The following is a 23,460-nucleotide window of genomic DNA, read 5'->3' as shown; positions in this document are numbered from 1 at the left end:
AAAGAGTATAGATCTTAAAGGGGAATATTCTGAAAAACAATAAAGCGATTTTTGATCATTTATATTTGTTTTTGTGTTCTATTATCCCGAAATATGAAAGGCAACGTATGAGCAATATCAACTTATTCAACGATAGAGACCATACTTCTCAAGGCTGTTAGAAATGATAGAAAATTTCAACTCCAAAATTTCAGGCAAATCGGCAATATTAGCTTATGGACTGATTTAAACCCTACTTGGCACAGATATACCTAAACCACAAGTGCAAAATTTCAACCCAATTGGATAAGACTTGCGCCCTCTAAAGACTCAAGTGTTCTAATCGGGAGATTGGTTTATATAGGATTTTGAACCGATTTGGACCATACCCAGCACAATTGTTGGAAGCCATACAAAAACAGGACGTGTAAAATTATACCCAATTGGGATAAAAGTTGGGGTCTCTAGAAGCTCATGAAGTCAAGACCCAAAATCGCTTTATATAATAGCTGTATGAAAACATGGACCGATTCAGCTCATTTACAGTCCCAACTGACCAACGCTAATAAGAAGTAAAATTGCAAATTTTGCCCATGAACATTCCACTAAGGAACAGGGGCAAACTTCTCACATATCAATGAGTGCAGTTCGATTCAAGTTTAATTTCAATGATAAGGGGCCGAGTCCGAACTGCGTGCCGCAGTGCAACACCTTTTTGGAGAGAAGTTTTACATGGCATAATACCTCACAAATGTTGCCAGCATTAGAAGGGGAAAGCCACCACTGAAATTTTTTTTCTGATGATCTCGCCAGTATTCGAACCCATTCGTTCAGCGTCATGGGCGGACATGCTAACCTCTGTGCTACGGTGGCCTCCACGCTAATAAGAAGTATTTGTACCAAATTTCAATCTTCTAGCTTTACTCCTTCGAAAGTTACCATGCTTTCGACATACAGACGGACGGATATAGTTGATCGACATAAAATGTGAAAAATTTGACGATCAAGAATATATACACTCTTTGGGGTCTTAGATGAATAATTCGAAGTGTTACAAAAGGAATAATTCAATAAGTATACCCCCATCTTAGGGTAGAGGGTAGAAAAACAAGTAAGGATGGGTTAAAGTTGGGCAAAGCTGACCTTTTGTTACCCTAAACCACATTGGGTATGCAGACTAAGGTTACGAAATTAAAATTTGCTTTTATTTCCCATGCAGAATTTTGACCAAAATCCGGTTGACAAATGCGTCTCCAATGGAAGATATAAATATATGGGAGCTAAATCTCAATCCGAACCAATTTCTCTGAAATTCACCATTTATACAGATCTCCCGTCTACGGTCTTAGGCCTATGAAAGCCACGCTTTTTGTCCACGTTTAGTACAGTGAATTGAATTAGGTCCCTACACAGATCTAGCTGTCATATGGAACGATCTCCCGACTTACGGTTTTGAACCCATACATGGGCCATCATTACTGCATTTCGTTGAAATTTAGAACAATGAGTTCCATAAGACCCCTCGACGTCCTACCGAATTCGGTGGATTATTCAAGGGATTTTGAAGAAATGTGGTAATGTAGGGTTGCCCAAAAAGTAATTGCGGATTTTTAATAGAAAGTAAATGCATTTTTAATAAAACTTAGAATGAACTTTAATCAAATATACTTTTTTTATACTTTTTTCTAAAGTAAGCTAAAAGTTACAGCTGATAACTGACAGAAGAAAGAACGCAATTACAGAGCCACAAGCTGTGAAAAAATTTGTCAACGCCGACTATATGAAAAATCCGCAATTACTTTTTGGGCAACCCAATATATACCATAAGTGGTGGTCAGAAGACTGATTATGATCTCCAACAACTTTATCAAGATGTTTTCGAATCGATTCACAACCTCAAAAAGCTCCTAATATAAACCGATCCCATACTAATTTCGCCTTTCCGTTTGTAATTCCTTCTAATACTCGTCTGATACCCCATAAGTTATACATATTCACGATCGTATGCATATTCATGATCGTCATGTGAGTCCGCAATTCTTATCCGATTTAGCTAGAATTTTGCACGTAGCGTTTTGTAATGACTTTCAATATTTGTTCCAGATATGATCTACATTGACCATTACCTGATATTGCGCCAATATAATCCGATCTCCCTATTTGATTTCTTGAGCTTGTAAAGAGACGTATTTATCGGATTTGGCTGAAATGTAGCACGTGGTGTTTTGTTTTGATTTTCTATAGCTGGGCGCATTATGGTCCAAATCGGTCCTTAACTTGCTATAGCTGCTATATAAACCAATCTCCCGATTTTATTTCTGCAGCCTCCAGAGGGCGTAATTATAATCCCATATGGCTAAAATTTTGCACCAATGCTTCTGCTTTGACTTTCAAGATCCGCGCTAAGTATGATCTTAATCGAATTATTGCATGATATTGGTCCCACATAAAACGAACTATCGATTTAACTTCTTCATCCTCTAGAGGGCTCAATTACTATCCTGTTTGGCTGAAACTTTTAATGTGGTATTACTGTATGACTTATAACAGCTGTAACAAGTACGATATCTACAGGTCCATAACTTGATAAAGCTCGTATATATTTGAAAAATTCGTTGAAACAACTTGTTTCATGCGATTCGGCCCGGCCAAATATAGCACGCTTTAACTTTTTTTTTTTTTGAGTCATTTTTGAAAAGCCGGTCCCTTTTTCAAAGCTTTTTGAAACTATGCTTTAGACTCTATATATTTGTAATTAATAACGGCCTGGTCTTATGTTAATCATTAGTTTTCCATTAAATATTATCCTAAAAACAATAAAAGGAATCAAATTAACGGTCATTGACTGCAATCAAATAATGAAGTAAAATTTTAAAATCTCACAAAACGGATTAACCTAATATATTTATAAAGGAATACACATCGATAGAGGATATGATGTGCTCCCTACATTAGAGTTCTATTACAAACAGAAGCGGATGTGTACGGAGTAAAAAAACACACATTGGGACAAGGGATCTTATTATGATGCGTCCCTACAAATGAAACGGTTTTTGGTATTGTTTTCAAGGGACACACTTTGCATACTCTTTTGCCGCACACCCTCCCACACAAGGCAAACCAAAGAACCACACAAACGCTTGCACACAAACTCACCAACACACTCGTGTATTCATTTGTATTCAACCAACAACTACCTGTTTATGTAGGTTTGTTTCAAACCCACATTAAAGTGCAAAAAATGTGTGATTTGAGTTTTTTCCCTGGTTTCTTTTTTTTTGCAAATATTTACAACGGTATATGGTGGCGATTCTTTGCTCCTTTTACTTAAAGCCAACGTGCACTAGGTGGAGAGGGATGCATTACCACTTTAACACCCCAAATAATAAATCTTTTTGTAGAGGCGGAGTTTACACTGGTGAAACAGGGAGAGAAATATGCTTTCTATGATAATTGAAAAGCATGCTCTCTCATTCACTCTGCTGGAAGCCTATGGCAAAGACCGGCAATATGATTTACAATTTTCGAATATGAGCACACATATACTCATATACAGCACAGCCTGTCATATCTCTGATACACAGAGAACACAACTGAGTACAGCCAGCAGCTATTGACTCTCAGAGAAGAGAACCGGAAGAGAGCATAGCTCATATCATGTTTTGGGGCCACACTAAACAAGTGCCGCCGCCGTCGCTGAGTTGAAATGGTTGTTTTTTTGCTGATGGGGAGGTAAAACCGGCTTTTCTGATTTCGATACCGACTACGGAATAAACTTTCGAAGCACTCCGCTGCAACCCCATAATCGTAATAGCGACGCAAATACTACGTTCATATTCGGTCCCTTACAAATGTGTGTGCCAATTTAGCGGTTTTTGTTTGCGGAAAACGATAAAACGCGCAAAACGGTTCAGAAAAAGAGTTTTAAATAAAAAAATCTACAAAATAATGGATATCAATACAAAATTTTCAGATGTAAAAGAAATTTTGAACAAAAAAAGGAAATACCACAATAATTAAATAAGATAATCGAAAAAATTAACAAATCATAAATCAAGAAAATATCTGAAAAAATATCACTTTTCAAAAGATTTGAAGTGTTTGAAATATTTATAATGGTGAAATTCTTGTTGTTTGGTTTGGTCTACGATTACACATACTGATCAATTAAATGAAAGCAATAATTGCATAAACAGCATTTACGAGTTATACAGCTATTGCTGAATATTACAATCATGTTCACAAATAAATTTTCTACAATAAATGATTAATATATATATATATATATATATATATATATATATATATATATATACATACAAATGTATATATAATAATTACAAACTTTTAACAGAATAACTTCTGAATATCATAAGGAAATGCACATAGATAACTTTGCATTTAAATGTACAAATGAACCAATTTTGAAAACAGAACCCTGGGTGAATTCATAGAATATTATCTCTTAAAAGTTAGTAAACAATCTTTCAAATATTTATTTAAATTTTAAAATAAAGGCCTCAATTCATAATGAAATCTTAAACAAATAAAATCCTGCTTATTCAAACAAGAAAATTTTTTTAATACTATAAAATTTGTTGTTAAAATCTCAGACCCACTCCTTTATTCAACTTAGCTATACCCGATTTTGTGTCACATATTATCCGAATCGAACCATATTTCATATCTTGATAAAGCGGAAATAAACTTCTTAAGCTCCTAGCATTCCCAATCTTTTTTCAGATTTTCTTAAAAATCATAAAGTGTTGTTCTATTACAAATTTGTTGTACAAAGTTGTTACAAAAACAAATTCCATAGAAATGTTTTTACGTCTGCCTCAACATTACGGCAAATGGTGAAACACTACTTCATGCATATGACTGAAGAGGAGAACCTAACTATTCAAGACATTTTAGATTATTTGCCGCTCTATGCCCCCAATGTCGACATCAATATTGTATTTTGAAGTCATGAATCGTTTCTGGATACAATCAAAAAGTCCACTAGATAAGTCACTCTTAAGCTCTAAAAATTATTATTTTCAATGATATACTTTTTTGTCGTATATATATTAAGGCCGCGAATTATCGATTGGGTGACATTTAAATATATACATATATACACAATTGTTAGTTATAACATTACATTCTATAGCTTTCGAAATTTTAATAGCTTTCGAGGAAAAAGAGATATCTGCTTCATTCACGGCTCAGATCAATAAATCAAAAATTTTATATAAAACGATTTCACTTATTCTCTTCTTGAGCTACTTGAAACCTGAGTTTTTATTCAACCATTTCTTTCTATGCAAAATTTCACCCAACTCGGATAAAACAAGTAAAACGGCGTTAAGTTCGGCCGGGCCGAACTTTGGTTACCCACTAACTCCGGTATATATGTAAATCAAGTTTCGTTATAATCCGGTGAAAAATGCATAATTTGTGGCCCATAGCAGCTTTATCGAAATATGGTCCGATTTGGACCAAATTCGAGACTTTTCTAATAAGTACAAGTCATTGTTCAGTTTTGCAGAACAAAATATTGGCCTTTTTGGTAGCCATATCCAAATATAGACCGATGAACCATATACGACACAGATGTCGAAGAGACTGACATAAGTCACTGTGTCAAATTTGAGTGAAATCGGATTATAAATGTGCCTTTTATGGGGCAAAGACTTTTGGCAAAATTGGATAATAAATTATGGGCCTAAGATAAGAGATGGGTCTATATGGCAGCTATATCCAAATATGAACCAAACTGGGCCAAATTGAAGACAGATGTCGAGTGGCCTAACACAAGTCACTGTCTCAAATTCAGCAAAATCGGATAATAAATGTGGCTTGTATGGGCCTTAGACCCTAAATCGGCCGATCGGTCTATATGGGGGCTATATCAAGATATAGTCCGATATAGCCCATCATCGAACTTAACCTGCTTATGGACAAAAAAAAGAATCTGTGCAAAGTTTCAGCTCAATGTCTCTATTTTTAAAGACTGTAGCGGGATTTCAACATACAGACGGACAAACGGACGGATATGACTAGATCGTCTTAGATGTTTACGCTGATCAAGTATATATATACATTATAGGGATATAAATAACAGAATGACAAAATGAATATTCTCCCATCCTTTGGCGGTGGGTATAAAAATTGTTTTGTAAGAGCTCAAAGAAGGGTACCGTGACGCAGAGGTTAATTTGTTCGCTTATCACTCCGAACGCATGGTTTCAAATCCCGGCGTGAAAATGAGAACATTTTTGAGCGGTGGTTATCCCCTTTCTAATGATGGCTACATTTTAGAGCCATCACTGAAGGCCGAAGGCACATCCTCTCTAAACACAGTGTCCGCCGCCTTATCCTTTCCATGGACAAGTAAAGGTTAGATTAAAGTAACAGTCAGCCATCAAACTCACTTAGACGTTTTCGCCCAATGTGAGAGAGGGAGAAGGAAAATACCTTCTAGTTCCTACCATTGAAACATCCAGATCTCTTTATAAAGCTCAAAATCTTGTTGTTCACAAATGTTCACATCCGCTAAATCAGACAAATTCTTAAAACAATGAGAACCTAAAGTGTAACTTTTTCTGACTGTCAGTGCTGGACACACGTACAACAGATATTCTATAGTCTCTTCTTCCTCGACGTCCTCACAGCTTCTGTAAAAGTGGTTACTTGCAACCTTCAGTCTGGCAGCATGTTTACTCATAAAACAGTGACCTATTCACTTCAAGTCTAGATTAGTCCACTTACTTCAGGAGTGTAGACAACCCCAACTTTGTGGATACCTGTTATTTGTTGCCCTTCGAGCCTGATCCTGAAAACTTAACTTACTTGTCGCCAGAGGCATACCCACAGATTCCCGTTCCCCTGGAATGTGTAAGATATTTCTAGTCACGCTAGCTCGTCTGCTCTACAATTCCCTGGGATATCTCTGTGGCTCGGTACCCAGAACAGGTGAATTTTGAACTGTTCAGCAATCTCGTTGAGATGCCTGCGACAATCGAGGGCGGTTCTTGGATGCAGATATATGTTCCCCAGAAATTAAGGGGCTGTCTGAGAAGATATTTATGCCAATGGTCGTTATGACATTATATCTAAGCCATTCCACCACTTCTTTAATTGCAAAGATCTCCGCCTGATGCACATTGGTCGGATAACCATCTTGATATGACCAGTACTAGATCAACTTCTACTTCATTTAGCTAAATCTAATGAAAATGTAGGTCTCATGCTTGAGTTTTGGGTTATATCTAATTTTGGTCGAACCGCTGGCCGATTTGGTAGCGAGCTCGGATTACCAGTGTGGGAGTCGTAGGTTGGATTCTCAGCAGGAGATTGGTCTGCTACTACTACAGTATCACAAGGTACTGAATTGGCCTAAAAAAGTTTGTTTACAAAATAAACTACCACTCTAAGGGTAAGTATAAATTTGGGGTAGGTAATGAAGTGTACCGAATTCTGATGAGAATTTAGGGTCAGGAATTCTGGGATCGGTCAAGAAGTCAAACCGGGAGATCGGTTTATATGGAAGCTATATCAGGTTATGGACCGATTTGAACCGTACTAAGCGCAATTGTTAGAAGTCGTAACAAAACATTACATGCAAAATTTCAGGCAAATCGATCAAAAATTGCGGCTACCAGGGACTCAAGAATTCAAATCGGGAGATCGGTTTATATGGGAGCTATATCCAAATCTGAACCGATATGGCCCATTTGCAATCCCCAACGACCTACATCAATTAGAAGTATATGTGCAAAATTTCAAACGGCTAATTTAGGCGTTCGACCGCTATCGTGATTTCGACAAACGAACGGACGGACATGCTAGATTGAATCAAAATGTCGAGACGACTCAGAATATATATACTTTATGGGGTCTTAGATCAATATTTCGAGGTGATACAAACGGAATGACTAGATAAGTATACCCCCATCCTTTGGTGGTGGGTATGAAGAGTCACAGTTTGATGCGGTTTATGGGCTGGTGCCATCATTGGACCGATGTCTTCAAAGACGATGCGAATCGTAACGTAACTGTGAATGGTGGTACCGTGGGATGATATCCAACTTTTTTTTGCCCAAAATGTAAGAGCTTGACTTGCATGACCTGTGGTTTCAACAAGACGGTGCCACATGCCATACAACAACCGTAACAATGGACGTATTGTGAGGCGAGTTTGGTGAACAATTTATTTCATGATCGGGACCGGTCAATTATTCGCCTAGATCGCGCGATATAACGCCTTTAGAATATTTTTTTTTTTTGGGCTATATTAAAGCTCATGTCTATACAGACAAGCCCGCTTCATTTGAAGCATTTGTTAGTGAGATACCTGCCGAAATGTTAGATACAGTATACCATCGAGAGATTGGTCTATATAGCGGCCATATCCAAATATAGACCAGTTTGAGCAATATTGAGCAATGATATAGAAGAGCCCCATAGCTCACTGTGCGAAATTACGGCAAAATCGGTTAATAAACGCTACTTTTATTGGCCCAAGATCTTAAATTGGGAGATCGATAAATATGACAGCTATATCCAAATACAAACCGATTTAGGCTATATTGAACACAGATGTAGAAGACCGTAAACGAGACGGTAAGGTCATGAACTCTTGAAGTGTAAGAAGGAGATTAATGTCTTCTCTGAGGATGGCAAGATCCGCAACGTTTTGGTGCAGGGCCATAGCGTGTAAGGGGGAACGAAAGAGCAGGCGATTTGGCCGTGAAGGCCTGAGGACTGTCGCTGTGGAACAGCGAGACTGTTGGTAGATCGGCGAAAATCCTGTGGGTAGATCCTGATATTGAATAGACGAGGCTTTTACTGAAAGGAAGAAAGAAGGATGCAAAATCTGTTCGGCAAATAATATCGTGGGTAGATGATTATCCGTTGGAGCATATCCTATGTTATTGCCCGGCTTTCGCAGCTAACAGACACTGGCACTTAGGTGGGGACACAATATCAGACATGATCCAACTTAGGGGCGTGGTATGGAAAACAATTAACGATTTTGTAAATAGCACGGAATTCCTGACACAGATTTGCTTTTTCGAAGTTTCTTTTTAGTATAGATAGCGCGCAATTACTTGCTTAGGCGTATGCCCATAGTGGCATGGGGCGCATTAATATTCGCACCCTTTTTTCAATCTAACCTTACTTTACCTAGCCCTTCTTCGAACTTAACCTGCCTATGGATAAAAAAGAATCTGTGTTTTAATTTTAGCTCTATATCTCTATGTTTGAGACTGAAGCGTAATTTAAACAGACAGACGGACGGACATGGCAAGATCGCTTAGATTATTAAGGTCGTAAAAGGATATTTCGATGTGTTATAAACTACCATCCTTCGGTGGTAGCTTTAAAAATAATACTGAAGAAAATGTATATGCAACCGAGTACTCACAAAGAGCAATTTTAAGAAATCGGCAATTGTAAGCTTCATGATTGTAGTAAGTGATATTTATTAGCACTAGATTTATGACTTGGAATTGGAAATTGAATATATGAAGCGCGAATAAAGCCTGGTGCTCTTCTCGTAAATGTAGAATAAATGTAAAGTGCCAATTATGCATATTACAAAACGTAGAATTTGACATTTCAAACAAAACAATTTTATTAACAAAAAGACTTGATGGTGAGGAAGGATCTGTCGTCGGAGAACTTCGGGCATACCTCTAGCGCACAAACTGCATACCTTAAGGGAAGGTCGGAGAAGACGACCCTCTAAGCAGTAATGCGAGAAGTTGAGAGGTCTTTATAAGTGAAGGAGTATGCGAAGGCGGCCTCCCTGAATATTGAGAGGGCATTTAACAATGAGGAGATTGGTCGACAGTCACCGCTCTGAGTCACATGGGGGTCCACCCAATTTCTCCCTGGGGACGGACTCTATACCACTTGACAGCAGTACCAACGCGGTTTTCGGAGATAGTGTGGTAAGAAGGCGGGTGATAAGGGGAACGCCATTATGTCCCAATTCTCTGGAACATAATGGTAAACGAATTTCTAAGATGTGTGTCGATGTCGATAAGATGTGCGTGCGTTTCATGACATAGTGCTAACATGAATTAACGCATACGATTGGCGCTTCCCCTACTCTCGTCTTGTAATTATACCCACCACCATAGAATGGGGTTATACTAATCTAGTCATTCTGTTTCTAACACTTCGAAATAATCGTCCAAGACCCCATAATCGTCTCGACGTTCTGAGTCGATCTACTACAATCATGAAGCTTTCAAGCTAGTGCTTGAAATTTTGCACAGATACTAATTATTGATGTAGGTCATAGGCGATTTCAAATGGGCCACATCGGTTCAGATTTAGATATAGCTCCCATATAAACCGATTTCCCGATTTAACTTCTTCAGCCTTTACAAGCCGCAATTTTTGTCTGATTTGGCTGCAATTTAGCATGAAGTGTTCTGTTATCACTTCCAACAACTGTGCTAAGTACGATTAAAATCGGTCTATAACCTGATATAGCTCTCATATAAAACGATCTCCCGATTTGACTTCTTGAGCCCTTACAAGCCGCAATTTTTGTACGATTTTGCCGAAATTTAGCATGTGATGTTCTCTTGTGACTTCCAACAACTGTGCCAAGCACGGTCCGAATGGGTCTACTGTGCTAAGTACGGTTCAAATCGGTTTATAACATGATATAGCTTCCATATATTTTCGATATATTCAAAAATTTTTTAATTGGATCCATCAAAAAATTATTTGAAAATTTACAAAATGTTCAATCAATTAGTTAATTGGATCAATTCGGAAATTGATGGAACATTTTAAATATTTTCAATCATTTTTCTATTGAATACGCAATTGTTTTAAATGACACAACTACAATCATCATTGTAAAAACTGTGATTGATATTATAATTTTTCCAATTAAAGCAGTTGCAATTAAAAATTAATTGGATCAATAACATCGTGAATGAATTGTGTAGTTTGTTTGGTGTGTGTAGTTGCACCTCTTACCACAATATAGTTCATAATCCATAGAACAAATGGGATGAAATGTGGCAATCCATTTAGCAATTATTGAAATAGGGATTTTGAGCTTGTGAAAGATTACTTTGCCTAACTTCTTTGGCAAACCTGTTTGCTTTTTAGGAAAATTTAAGCATGGCATATGAAAATATATAAATGATCTAAGGCTGGAAAATATCGTGTTCTAATCAAGTTTCGACCTGATTCAAAGAAAAGTTACTTACAAATTAAAGATGGACGGGATATTATTGAACAAATATATTACTAGAAAAATTTCAGCTAAATTCTTTATTAAAAATTTTTAAAACAAAACGAAAAAAAATAATTTAAATAAAATTTTTTTTAAAACTAAACTTCATGAAATATTGCTTTTAAAAAACATCTTCCGTTTAAATCATTCTTTGAATAAATGCATATTTTGTTTTCTTTTTAATTGGCTATGACAGCTATGTAAACTGTTAACAGAACACAAATTATAAGTAACCCTTTTATTTTGAAAAAAATATTATTGTTCACATTTTCTTATTTTTTTATTTAATTAAAGTAAAGTTAATATGAATCTTTGTAAAATTTGCAAAATTTCTCTTTCAAAGCTCTAACTTTAATTGTCAACACTTTCGACTTGAATGAAATAAATCAATATTCAATTAGCGCCGGGGTTTCGCTTACAATCCAAATTAGATTTTTTTAATTAAAACATCAACAGATGGTAATGAGAACTGAGCCTAAAATACCTCATCCTTAACACATTAACCTTCTCAAGAGGTTTATATCATTTTTTTACAAAAAAGAAACATATGCATATGAAAATTGAAAAATATACACAACTATGATATCCAATAGTCTGCAGCTAATAGAGATGTCCGGTTTACTCGAATTTCTCACAAAAATTAGAATGACAAATTTATTAAAAACCAAAAGCAGAAAATAAAAAGAAGAAATTCGAAGACCTGACCCCGAACTGAATTTCCTTTTTGCCAGTCAGCAGCACCAACAACACACAGTAGAGCAGAGAGAGAGAGAAAGATTCGAAAATCTATTGAGTAAAAGATCTTCAAGGCATTGCCAAACACACACACAGTGTCGGTGTGAAATTTCGAAAATTAATTTATTCTCTCTTAGCTATTTACATGTTTGCTTTGCTCGAGTAAAGACTTTTTTCTTGCTCTCAATTTCAAAGAGCATAACATAAGTTCGAAATCGTTCTTTTTGCTCTTTGAGGAATTTCCGTCTCCCATCTTCGAAATGTATGGAGAGACTCTGTAAAACAAATGGCCACCCTTTATGGCGTTGAGACAAAAAGAGATAGCATGCCTTGGTTAAACGCCATTGGTGGTGGTTATTTGTCTTTCTTTGACTTGGGCTAAGGTAGCCGTTTTTTATGCCAACAACTATGGCTCTCCTTGTTTGTTGTATTGTCTTTAAGAGGCTATCAAAGGAATTGTACAATAACAACATCAATGTGGTGGCAAATAAAGCTTAATGTCTGTTTAATAGGGAGCTCTGGCTGACTCTCGTTCAAGGGAGCGCATGCATATATATGACTGCGTGGTTGTTTTCATTTGTTGCGACGGCTGAGCATTAAACGAATCATTGTGTGTATGAGTGGGATAGTGTATGGCAATTGTTGTTGTTTTTTCACTGCTGCTGCTGCTGTTGACTCTGTTGTGTGTGTGTAGTTTTTTATTATTGATGCTCTGATATTTTTGATTTGAATTATAACCAAATAGTCAAAGTGAAACATTGGCGCTTTGAGCACGTCCACGCGGGTAAAACACCACACAACAACACCACCACCACAAAAAACAACCACACATTTCTAAGAAAGTAATAAATTAAACTTTTTGTTCTGGTGCTTTTTTGATGCTCGTCCATCACTCTGATGATGATGACGATAATAACAACAATAACAATGAAAATATAAACAAATAACCTTAAAAAATATGCAAAAATATTTAAATAAAATGTAAGAAAATTAATTTTTTCGCAAAACATACGAAATAACATAGGCCAAAATCATGATGAACTGTGCAATAGTGAATTTTTGAAATTTTAAACAAATTTGTTAGTGAAAAACCGAAATTCTTCGAAGAAAAAGTGATAAATTATTTTGAGCAAAACATCCAAACAACAACAATAGCAAACCAAAAGAGAGCGCAAGCACATAATAAGTCAACGGCGGTTAATCTATGACTTGGATCTAGACATTATAATCATGTTAATGGTTAGCGCAAAGTGTTTTAGTGGTTATTGATGGCGATTAAAATGAATTTTTTCGCTGATGAGTGATCATAAATCTACCATGAAATCTTTGAGGGCATGCTGTTGATAACGACAACAACGACCACAGCTACGACGACGACGACGGTGATGATCATAATGATGTTGAGTAGGCTGATTTATGGGCACACGAGGAACTATAACCTAGACAAATGATTTATTAAATAAACAAAAACAACAGCAATAACAAGGAAAATAGAAACTAATTTCAAAAAAATTAAAAAAATAAAAATATTTTAAAGTGCAAATTTTCTCGTCCTACCCGTATGGTACAGGTAACCAAGTTATCCTGTGCTCTAAGCCTCAACCGGAAGATCATAAACTAAAGTTAAAGCCGGCATATATAAATTAAACCCCTTTAAAGTCAAGGGATTAACGACAACGACGAAACAAGTGACAAGTGACCTCGTTAAGCAACAAACAATTTTCAAAAGTCATTATCTTTTGTGTGTGTTTTCAATTGACTTTTATAACAATAGTTCAACTCTTAGTGCAACAAAGAGATTAAAACGTAACTCTAACAACAACAACAACTAAATCATAATCGCTTTGAGACAACAAGTAATTATGGCAAAAGTGTAAACCCTGTCATCGTTCTATTATTATTATTATTGGCGAGAATTTATGACTTTTTCAAAATCAGAGCAACAGCCAAACCCTCCGAACCCTAAAACCTGGTGTGTGTGCAAGCACACACACAGACAGCAATACTGACACAGACACCCCATATCATTTACTCAGAGCAACTACTCTCAGCGTATGCAAGATTTTAATTTCTATTAACGCTAGTGAATAGAAAAAGAAACTAAATGCACGCACACAAGCAATGAACTCTTTTTTCTTGTTTTCATTTCTAACTCTACGATCATAGCTAGAGCCAGAGTAGTTAGTTAGTCATAGGCCAGGAAAATCCCAAGACAAAGTCAACAAAACCAAACATCATCTGTCCCTGTGCATATCTCGATCGCACAACAGCTAACATTGGTTTCGTTCGACGTTTCCCCTCATACACAAAATAACGGCGGCAATTTTACAATATCAACGATACATTGGTTGCTTATTTCCTTAATTCTACGTCTAAACGAACAGTTGCCAGTTGTGTAAAGTGAAAAATCTAAGGAAAATAAAACCGAAAAACACAAAAACAACCTGCCGTCGCCCCATCATAGTTTTTATTATTTGAAAAATTGATTTATGGCCAACAAACAAACAAAAACAAACAAATCGGTAGTGTCATCTGGCCTAGGGGGATATTCAGTGTGAGCGATAGAGTGAGAATGTTGTGGACTTTCAATAGAGTAATAACAACAACAATAACAACAACAACATTTTTATTCAACTGAATTTTGTGAGTTTAATAACAAAAAATTTTAATAAAACAAAAAATCATAAAACCAGTGCAAATCAGTTTAAAAAACTAACAAAAGCATTACATTCCCTTAGCATAACAAAAGAAACAAGCAGCAAAAGTATTAAAAAATCAAATTTTAATAACATCAACTTTTAAGTGAAGTTCAAGCATTGGATATATTGGCTGTTTGAAAGGAGTCTTAAAAAACGGTGAGTAAAACCATGAAAGAAGCACAACAAAGGTTTTTCTCAAATACGTGAATGACTTTCAAAGGAAATCATGCCGTTCTATAGAGATCATAATAATCAAAATCAATTTTAATTTTGCTCAACAATAAGGGGTTACTTCTGAAAGGTGTACCGCAGAGCGACATCTTCTATGGGGAATTATTTTTGGAACATAAAGCAATGAACAAATGTCTTCTATGTTAGAAAATTTCAGGCGCTAAAGGCAAAAAAGATGCCAAGATTTTTAACGTATTTCACTTGCTATATGGTCATCCACACTAATGTACTGCGCTAGCCAAAGAACATCACTTAAGTTTTGTTTCCTTAAACAATCGTAATCTATAGTTGCGTTCAGCATTACATTGCAGTGGTTGCCGCAACAATGACAATATGCATTTTATTCTTCAAGAAGCATGTACATTAAATCCGTCAGAATGCCCAATGTAAAAGTACTAATCTTATATTTGATTTCATTTTTATACCCTACACCAATACTGTGGTAAAGTGTTTTAGAACTTAGTGAATTTATATGTAACACCTAGAAGGAAGAGAGATTGATAAGTATACCGATCGACTCAGAATAACTTTCTGATTCGATTTAGCTGTGTCCGTCTGTCTGTCTCTCCATCAATCCGTCTCTCTGTCTGTCCGTCTTTCCATGTTAATTTCTGTTCTAAGTACAGGTCGCAATTTTCATCCGATCGTCCTCAAATTTGGCACAAGCATTTTCTCGGGCCTAGAGACGATGCCGATTGAAATTGGAAAAATCCGTTCAGATTTCGATATAGCTCCGATATATATGTTCGTCCGATTTGAACTAAAATTGCATTTATATCGTCATTTGTAAACCAATTTCCACGAAATTTTGAACGAGGGATCTTCCTCCTTTTGATAGCCGAGTTCGCAGCGGGGTGCCGCAGTGCGACACCTCTTTGAAGAGAAGTTGTACATGGCATAGTACCTCACAAAAGTTGCCAGCATTAGGAGGGGAAAACCACCGCTGAAATTGTTTTCTGATGGTCTCGCTAGGATTCGAACCCAGGAGTTCAGCGTTATAGGCGGACATGGTAACCTCTGCGCTATGGTGGCCTCTCTTTTTTATACCTTCCACCATAGGATGGGGGTATACTAATTTCGTCATTCTGTTTGTGACACCTCGAAATATGCGTCTGAGACCCCATAAAGTATATATATTCTCGATCGTCATGACATTTTAAGTCGATCTAGCCATGTCTGTCCATCCGTCTGTCGAAAGCACGCTAACTTTCGAAGGAGTACAGCTAGGCGCTTGAAATTTTGCACAAATACTTTTTATTATTGTGGGTCGTAAATGGGCCAAATCGGCGTTGTAAATGGGCCAAATCGGTCCATGATTTGATATAGCTGCCATATAAACCGATCTTAGTTCTTGAGCCTCTAGCGGGCGCCATTCTCGTCCGATTTGACTGAAATTTTTCACGTGGTGTTTTGGTATCACTTCCAACAACTGCGCTATGTATGGTTTAAGTCGGTCCATGTTTTGGTATAGCTGCCATATAAACCGATCTGGGATCTTGACTTCTTGAGCCTCTAGAGGGCGCAATTCTCATCCGATATTGAGCAAATTTTGTTCAACGGCTTCTCTCATGACCTTCAACATTCATGTCTAATATGGTCTGAATCGATCAATAGCTTGATACAGCTCCCATATAAACCGATCTTCCGATTTTGCTTCTTGAGCCCCTACAAGGCGCAATTCTTATCCGAATGAACTGAAATATTACACAATGACTTTTACAATGTTCAGCATTCATTTATGGTCCGAATCGGACTATAACTTGATATAGCTCCAATTGCACAACAGTTCTTATTCATTATACTTTGATTGCCTAAAAAGAGATATCGCATATAGAAAAATGCGAACTTAGAACGCCATTACTTGTTCTTATAAGTTTCGACATTATTGGGGAATTTTTTAGAAATCGGATCAGATTTAGAAAGAGCTACCATATATATGTTCGTCGAATTTGAACTAAAATTGCAATTACATTGTCATTTGTAAACCGATTCTCACGAGAAAATTTCTTATAAGTCTCGACATTATTGGTGAATTTCATAGAAATCGGATCAGATTTAGATATAGTATTGCAATAATTTGGTCATTTGTTAACCGATTCACACGAATATTGGCACAAACGATTCCTTTATGTTTCCCGGTATTGCTATTGAAAAGAAATTGTTTTAGATTTTGAATAAAACTCAATAATTAAGTAATTTGTTAAGCGATCTTCACAAAATTTGGCACTAAAGTTTCTCTTATAACTCTTCTGATGATTTCTTTTGTTGAATTTCCTAAAAATTTAGTCAGTTTTAGATATGGCTCCCTTATGTATGCATTTCCCGATTTTCACTTTTAAGGCCTTTGCTACGTTTTACTCTACGGCTCCTACATTATGTACGGATTTTGATCGGAAATCTATATATCAAATTTAAGCTAATTTTAAATTCGACGACTTAGCCTGCATATCCAATGTGGTGTAAGTTATCCAAAGGTTGGCTTCGACCGACTTTAGCCCGTCCTTGCTTGTTAGTTGATGACTATAAAACTTATATAAAAGCTCTTAGTTCTGATGGGTGCAATCTTATATACCCAAAAAATCGATTTCTTTAAGTTTTTTCGAAGACGAATTTCTCTAAGTTTAACTTAATTATACCTTACACCACCACTGTGGTACAGAGTATTATAATTTTGTGCATTTGTGTGCAACACATAGAAGCAATGGTGATGGACATATCTTTAAGTATACTAATCGACTCTAATCACTTTCTGATTCGCTTTAGCTATGTACGTCTGTCGGTCGATGAATCCATATGATATTTTATTCAAAGTACAGGTCGTGTTTGTAGTCGAATCGTCACGAAATTTTGCACAAATCCCTTTTTTTTTGTCTAAGGATTGATTTTTTTTTAAATGATTCCGATTTAAATAAACCGCTCATATATATATATATAGCCCGATTCGTATTAATATGGCTATGGAAACTAAAATACTCTACTCATCTGAATTTTCGGATTTAAATTAATATTTTTTTCCGATTTAAGTAGTGCAGAAGTATTGTAGGTGAAATATAACTCTCTATTTCAAAACTTGTGCATACACGTTGGCAAATTGGCGATATCAGATGAATCACAAATGTTGATATATAAACAACAGTTGTTTGTGAACCAAATAGATTTTTGTATGCTGACGAGAATAGAACCTGTGGTCCATCCGTCTCATGATGTTTGTATGTTTACAAACGCCTTACCACATTGCGCAACATTGCCGTCTGCACTCAGAGCAATTTGTAAGTAATAACAGCAAAATGTTTGCTGTAACAGCAGAAAGTCTGGTGAAAATGGGACTGCATTTATTCGTTGCTAATACAGCAAATCTTTTGTGCTGTTTTCAAAATTTAAATGTAAACCAAACCATTTTACATTCCATCTGAACTTTCAATTTTACATGCATCCTACATAATTTTTGTTTTCAATTGTCTACAATTTGCTAATTTTTTACCTAATTTGAATAATAGCAGACGAATAACAACTTAAAATATAGTATTTATGCTTTTAAACAAAAAATTAACGCCGAAAATTTGCATTTTTTATTATTATACAACAATTTCCTCAGTTGTTGTTTCCAAGTTCTAAAATTTTGAATGAATTTACACAAAAGTTAGAAACTGTTAAATCAATGTCAGCAAACAGTGTTATCAGCTGACAAATTTTTCTGAGTATATGTACAATCCAAAACTTCAGTCACATCGGATAATAATTGCGCCGTCTATGGGTTCAATAAATCAAGATCCCAGATCGGCTTTTATGGCACCTATATCAAAACATGGATCGATATGGCCCATTTACAATCCCAACCGACCTGCACAAATAAGAAATATTTGTGCAAAATTTCAAGCGGCTAGCTTTACTCATTCAAAAATTAGCGTGCATTTGACAGACAGACGGACGGACATGGCGAGATCGAGAATATATATTCTTTATGGGATATTAGACGATTATTTCGAGGAGTTACAAACAGAATGACGAAATTAGTATACCCCCATCCTATGTTGGAGGGTATAAAAACGTGTTGAATTCGGCCGTTCCTAACTTTGGATACCCACCACCATGAATATATTAATATACGGATATATACGGATGCTTTTTCTTTATAGTCCGATCTGAATCATAATTGAGACAGATGTCGGGAGGCTTACAACAAGCCACTGTTTCAAAATTCAGCAGAATCGGATAAAAAAAGCAGCTTTTATGGGCTTCAGACCCATTATCGCTAGATCGGTATATATGTAGCTATATCTAAATATAGTCCGATTTGAACCACATTTATGTCGGATATCGGGAGGCTTAAAACAACTCAATGTTTCAAATTTCAGGGAAATCGGGTAAAAAATGCTGCTTTTATGGGCTTCAGACTCTAAATCGGCAAATCAGTATATATGGCAGTTATATCCAATATTTTCCGATTTGACCGGTTCAAGAAATTAAATTGCGTGCAGCAAAAAGACGTATCTGTGCCAAATTTCGGCTCAATATCTTAATTTTTGAAGGCTGCCGAGTGATTACAACAGACGGACGGACACACTGACATCGTTAAGTCGCCTTAGGATTAACGACGATCCGAAATGTATATACTTTGTAAGATCGGAAATGGATATGTCGATGTGTTACAAACGGAATGGCTAAATTAATATATGCCCTATCCTAGGTAGTGGGTATAAAAAGCATAAAAAGTATGGAAAATTTACAACGAAACAAAAAGGCCTCAAATTAGGTTCACAGTCGAAAAAAACAAAAATTCGATAAATTTATTTCGGAAAAATAATTTGAAAGTCCTGCGCCACTTTCAAATTATTTTTCCCGCCACAGGGGGGCACCTATTACGGATGTTGACTGAGGAGGACTGAAATATGCCGATTTTTTGAACCCGTCTGCTACGCAGGCATTGTTATAATACTTCTAAGGGGTAAGGATCCGAACGATCTATGCAGAAGGGCCGAAAGCTTCTTGCATATGGCATATGACTGGGCTAGACCCAGAGGTCTCAACGTTAACCCAAAGAAGACTGAAATATGCCGATTTAACGAACCACGTTTCCTCAATAAGACTATTTCGATATCTGACAAGGTCAAATACTCATATGTGATCTTGGACAGGAAACTGAATAGGAAGTGTCACATTCAGGAGCGTATTGAGAAGTCTCACAGATGTTGGGCATTATGTAGAAATGGGTTCTTAATCCGAGGTTAGTCCACGGGCTCTACAGGAGCCTGATTAGACCAATACTTACTTACGCCTCAGTAGTTTGGTGGACTCCTATGGAGAAAATGTGCAACATAAGGACCATACAACAAGTTCAGAGAACATGTTGTCTTGGCATAGGCGGAGCGATGAGGACCACGCCCGCGAGGTCACTGGAGACTATTCTAGGTATCCGACCCATTGACATGCAGATTAAGTGTGAGACAGCCACTGCGGCTATGAGATTTAAGGCGATGGGAGAATGGATTGAGGATAGAAGCAGCTCATACCATCGCGGTATAATCGAGAGGACGATGGGAAAGCTTGAAGGAAGGGAAGTGGTTTCCGATCGGATACCTAAGATGAAACTTGAAGTCGCGTGCGAGGCACAGCTGCCATTGGCACAGTCTTGGATTGACGGAACCCTAGTATTGCCATCTGGAAGATAATGTTACACGGATGGATCAAAGCTAGAGGAAAGAGTGCGCCTGGGGGTTTACATTGAGAACCCAGGGACTTAGATCTGTTTTAGACTGCCTGACCATAATACGGTCCTGCAGGCGGAAATCCGGGTGATCACGAAATGCGTGAAGTGGTGTGGTGCTAACGCGAGGACGTCGAATGTGAACATCTTTACCGACAGTAAAATTGCCATGAGGATAATAACAACCAGGATGATAAGGTCGCGAACAGTCTTCAGTGTAAAAAGGAGATTAACGCTTTTTCTGAGGATGGCAAAATCCGCATCGTTTGGGTGCCAGGCCATAACAGAGTAAACAAAAGGGCAGACGATTTTGGCGGTGAAGGCCAGTGAACTGCCGTCAATAAACTTGGTTAACCCGAAGCCTTTCGGGTCGACGCAGTTCGAGTTAAGGAGCGACGAATTCGCATGCAACATTGTGAAACAGCGAAATGCTTGATAGACAGCGAAAATCCTATGGGGGTGATCCAGATCGTGAGAAGACGAGGCTGTTACTGAAAGGACGCAAGAAGGAGGTCAATGTAGCTATTGGTATCATAACAGGACACATAGGACTACGACCACACTTATATAAAATCGGTGCGGTAAGTGATATCATGTGTAAATATGAACCAACTTAGGGGAGTGGTATTGAAAACAATTAAGGATTTTGTGAGTGGCACGGAATTCCTAACTTAAAATTTTCTTTTAAGAGGTTACTTTATAAATTTTAGAGCGCACAACTAGCGATTACTGGCTTAGGTGTATGTCTATAGTGTCATTAATATCTGCACCCTCTTTTCAACCTAACCTAACTTAACCTAGCAGAAATTACTGGCGTCTCATTTTTTCCTGTTTTTATACCCACCACCGAATGTGGTTTGTCATTCCGTTTGCAACACATCGAAATATCCATTTCCGACCCTATACATTCTTGATCGTCGTAAAAATCTAAGACGATCTAGTCATGTCCGTCGTCTGTCTGTTGAAATCAAGCTACAGTCCTTAGAAGTAGACATATTGAGCTGAAACTTTGCACAGATTCTTTTTTTTTTTGTCCATAAGCAGGTTAAGTTCGAAGATAGGCTATATCTTGATATAAGTCCCATATAGACCGATCCGCCGATTTAAGGTATTGGCCCTATAAAAGCCACTTTTATTATCCGATATTGCTGATATTTGGGACAGTGAGTTGTGGTAGGCCTCTCGACATCCTTCTTCAATTTCGCCTAGATCGGTTTAGATTTGGTTATAGCTGTCATATAGACCGATATCTCGTTTTAAGGGGTTTGGCCCATAAAAGGCGCATTTATTGTCCGATGTCGCCGAAATTTGGGACAGTGAGTTGTGTTGGACTATTGGACATTTTTTTTTCAATTTGGCTTAGATCGGTCCAGATTTGGATGTAGCTACCATATAGACCGATCTCTCGATTTAAGGTTTTGGGCCCATAAAAGGTGAATTTATAGTCCGATGTCACCGAAATTTGGGACAGTGAGTTGTGTTAGGCCCCTCGATATCCTTTTCTAATTTGGCCCAGATCGGTCCAGATTTGGATATAGCTGCCGTATAGACTGATCTCTCGATTTAAGTTATTGTCCGATTTAGCCAAAATTTGGGACAGTGGGTTGTGTTAGGCCCTTCAACATCATTCTTCAATTTGGCTCAGATCGGTTCAGATTTGGATATAGTTGCCATATAGACCGATCTCTCGATTTGAGGTTTTGGGCCCATAAATGGCTCATTTATTGTACGATGTCGCCGAAATTTGGGACAGTGAGTTGTGTAAGGATAATCGATAACTTTCTTCAGTTTGGCCCAGATCGATCCAAATTTGAATATAGCTGCCAAATACATCCACCTCTCGCTTTAAGGTTTAGGGCCAATAAAAGGCGCATTTATAATGCGATTTCGCTGAAATTTGAAACAGTGTCTTATGTTGGGATTTTCGACATCCGTATCGTATATGGTTGGGATTGGTCTATATTTGGATATAGCTACCAAAAACCAATATTTGTTCTACAAAATTGAACAATTACTTGTACTTATTAGACCACTCAATGTCCGTGCCGAATTTGGTCCATCGAACCATATTTTGATGGGGGCATAAAATATACATTTTCACCAGATTACGATGAAAGTTGGTTCACATATATACCCGAAGTGGTGGGTATCCAAAGTTCGGCCGGGCCGAACTTAACGCCTTTTTTACTTGTTATTAACAAATTTCTCTGCCGTCCACCTGTTCGTAAAACAGATAATTTGATACATGAAGTTAGCTACACCTACACTATAATTTCCCATAAAGAAATCACAAAGAAAATTTAATTTAGTTGTAATTACACCGAACCTTAATATGTTTTAACTTTTTAATAAGTAAAAACTAATTAGATAATAAAAACTTGGGTCTCGTAAGCGATCAAAACGAAATCTAAGAATAAAATAATTATCAATGAATAATTTATACCCTTCACCACTACTGTGGTACAGAGTATTATAGATTTGTGAATTTGTTTGCAACGCTAAGAGGTAGAAGAGCTAGACCCATCAATAAGTATACGGATTGGATTAGAATCACTTCCTGATTCGATTTAGCCATATCAGTCTGTCTGTCTGTCCGTGTATTCTTGTAATCAAGGTACAGGGCGCATTTGTGTCCGATTTTTAATAAAACTTAGAATGAACTTTAATCAAATATAATTTTTTTAAACTTTTTTCTAAAGCAAGCTAAAAGTAATAGCTGATAACTGACAGAAGAAAGAATGCAATTACAGAGTCACAAGATGTGAAAAAATTTATCAACGCCGACTATATGGAAAATCCGCAATTACTTTTTGGGCAACCCAATATATCTTTCATCCGATGTGCGCTTTTAAAGCTGT

The 23,460-nt window shown here is 36.9% G+C and overlaps 1 protein-coding gene across 1 annotated transcript in view; it reads left to right on the top strand.

Annotated features, from left to right (window-relative positions):
* The first annotated feature begins 13,404 nt into the window (after window positions 1-13,404).
* The window catches only part of LOC106081754 (homeotic protein Sex combs reduced), a 141,253-nt gene continuing 131,197 nt past the window's right edge, over window positions 13,405-23,460 (top strand). Inside the window, exon 1 of the mRNA XM_013243939.2 lies at window positions 13,405-14,823. The gene's annotated coding sequence lies outside the window, so the exon portion shown is untranslated. The remainder of the gene's footprint in view (window positions 14,824-23,460) is intronic.

This window comes from Stomoxys calcitrans, chromosome 2 (genome assembly GCF_963082655.1).
Source record: "Stomoxys calcitrans chromosome 2, idStoCalc2.1, whole genome shotgun sequence".
Classification (NCBI taxonomy): Eukaryota; Metazoa; Arthropoda; class Insecta; order Diptera; family Muscidae; genus Stomoxys; species Stomoxys calcitrans.
The sequence above is the reverse complement of the archived record's forward strand: the minus strand, read 5'-3'. Positions and strand labels throughout refer to the sequence as shown.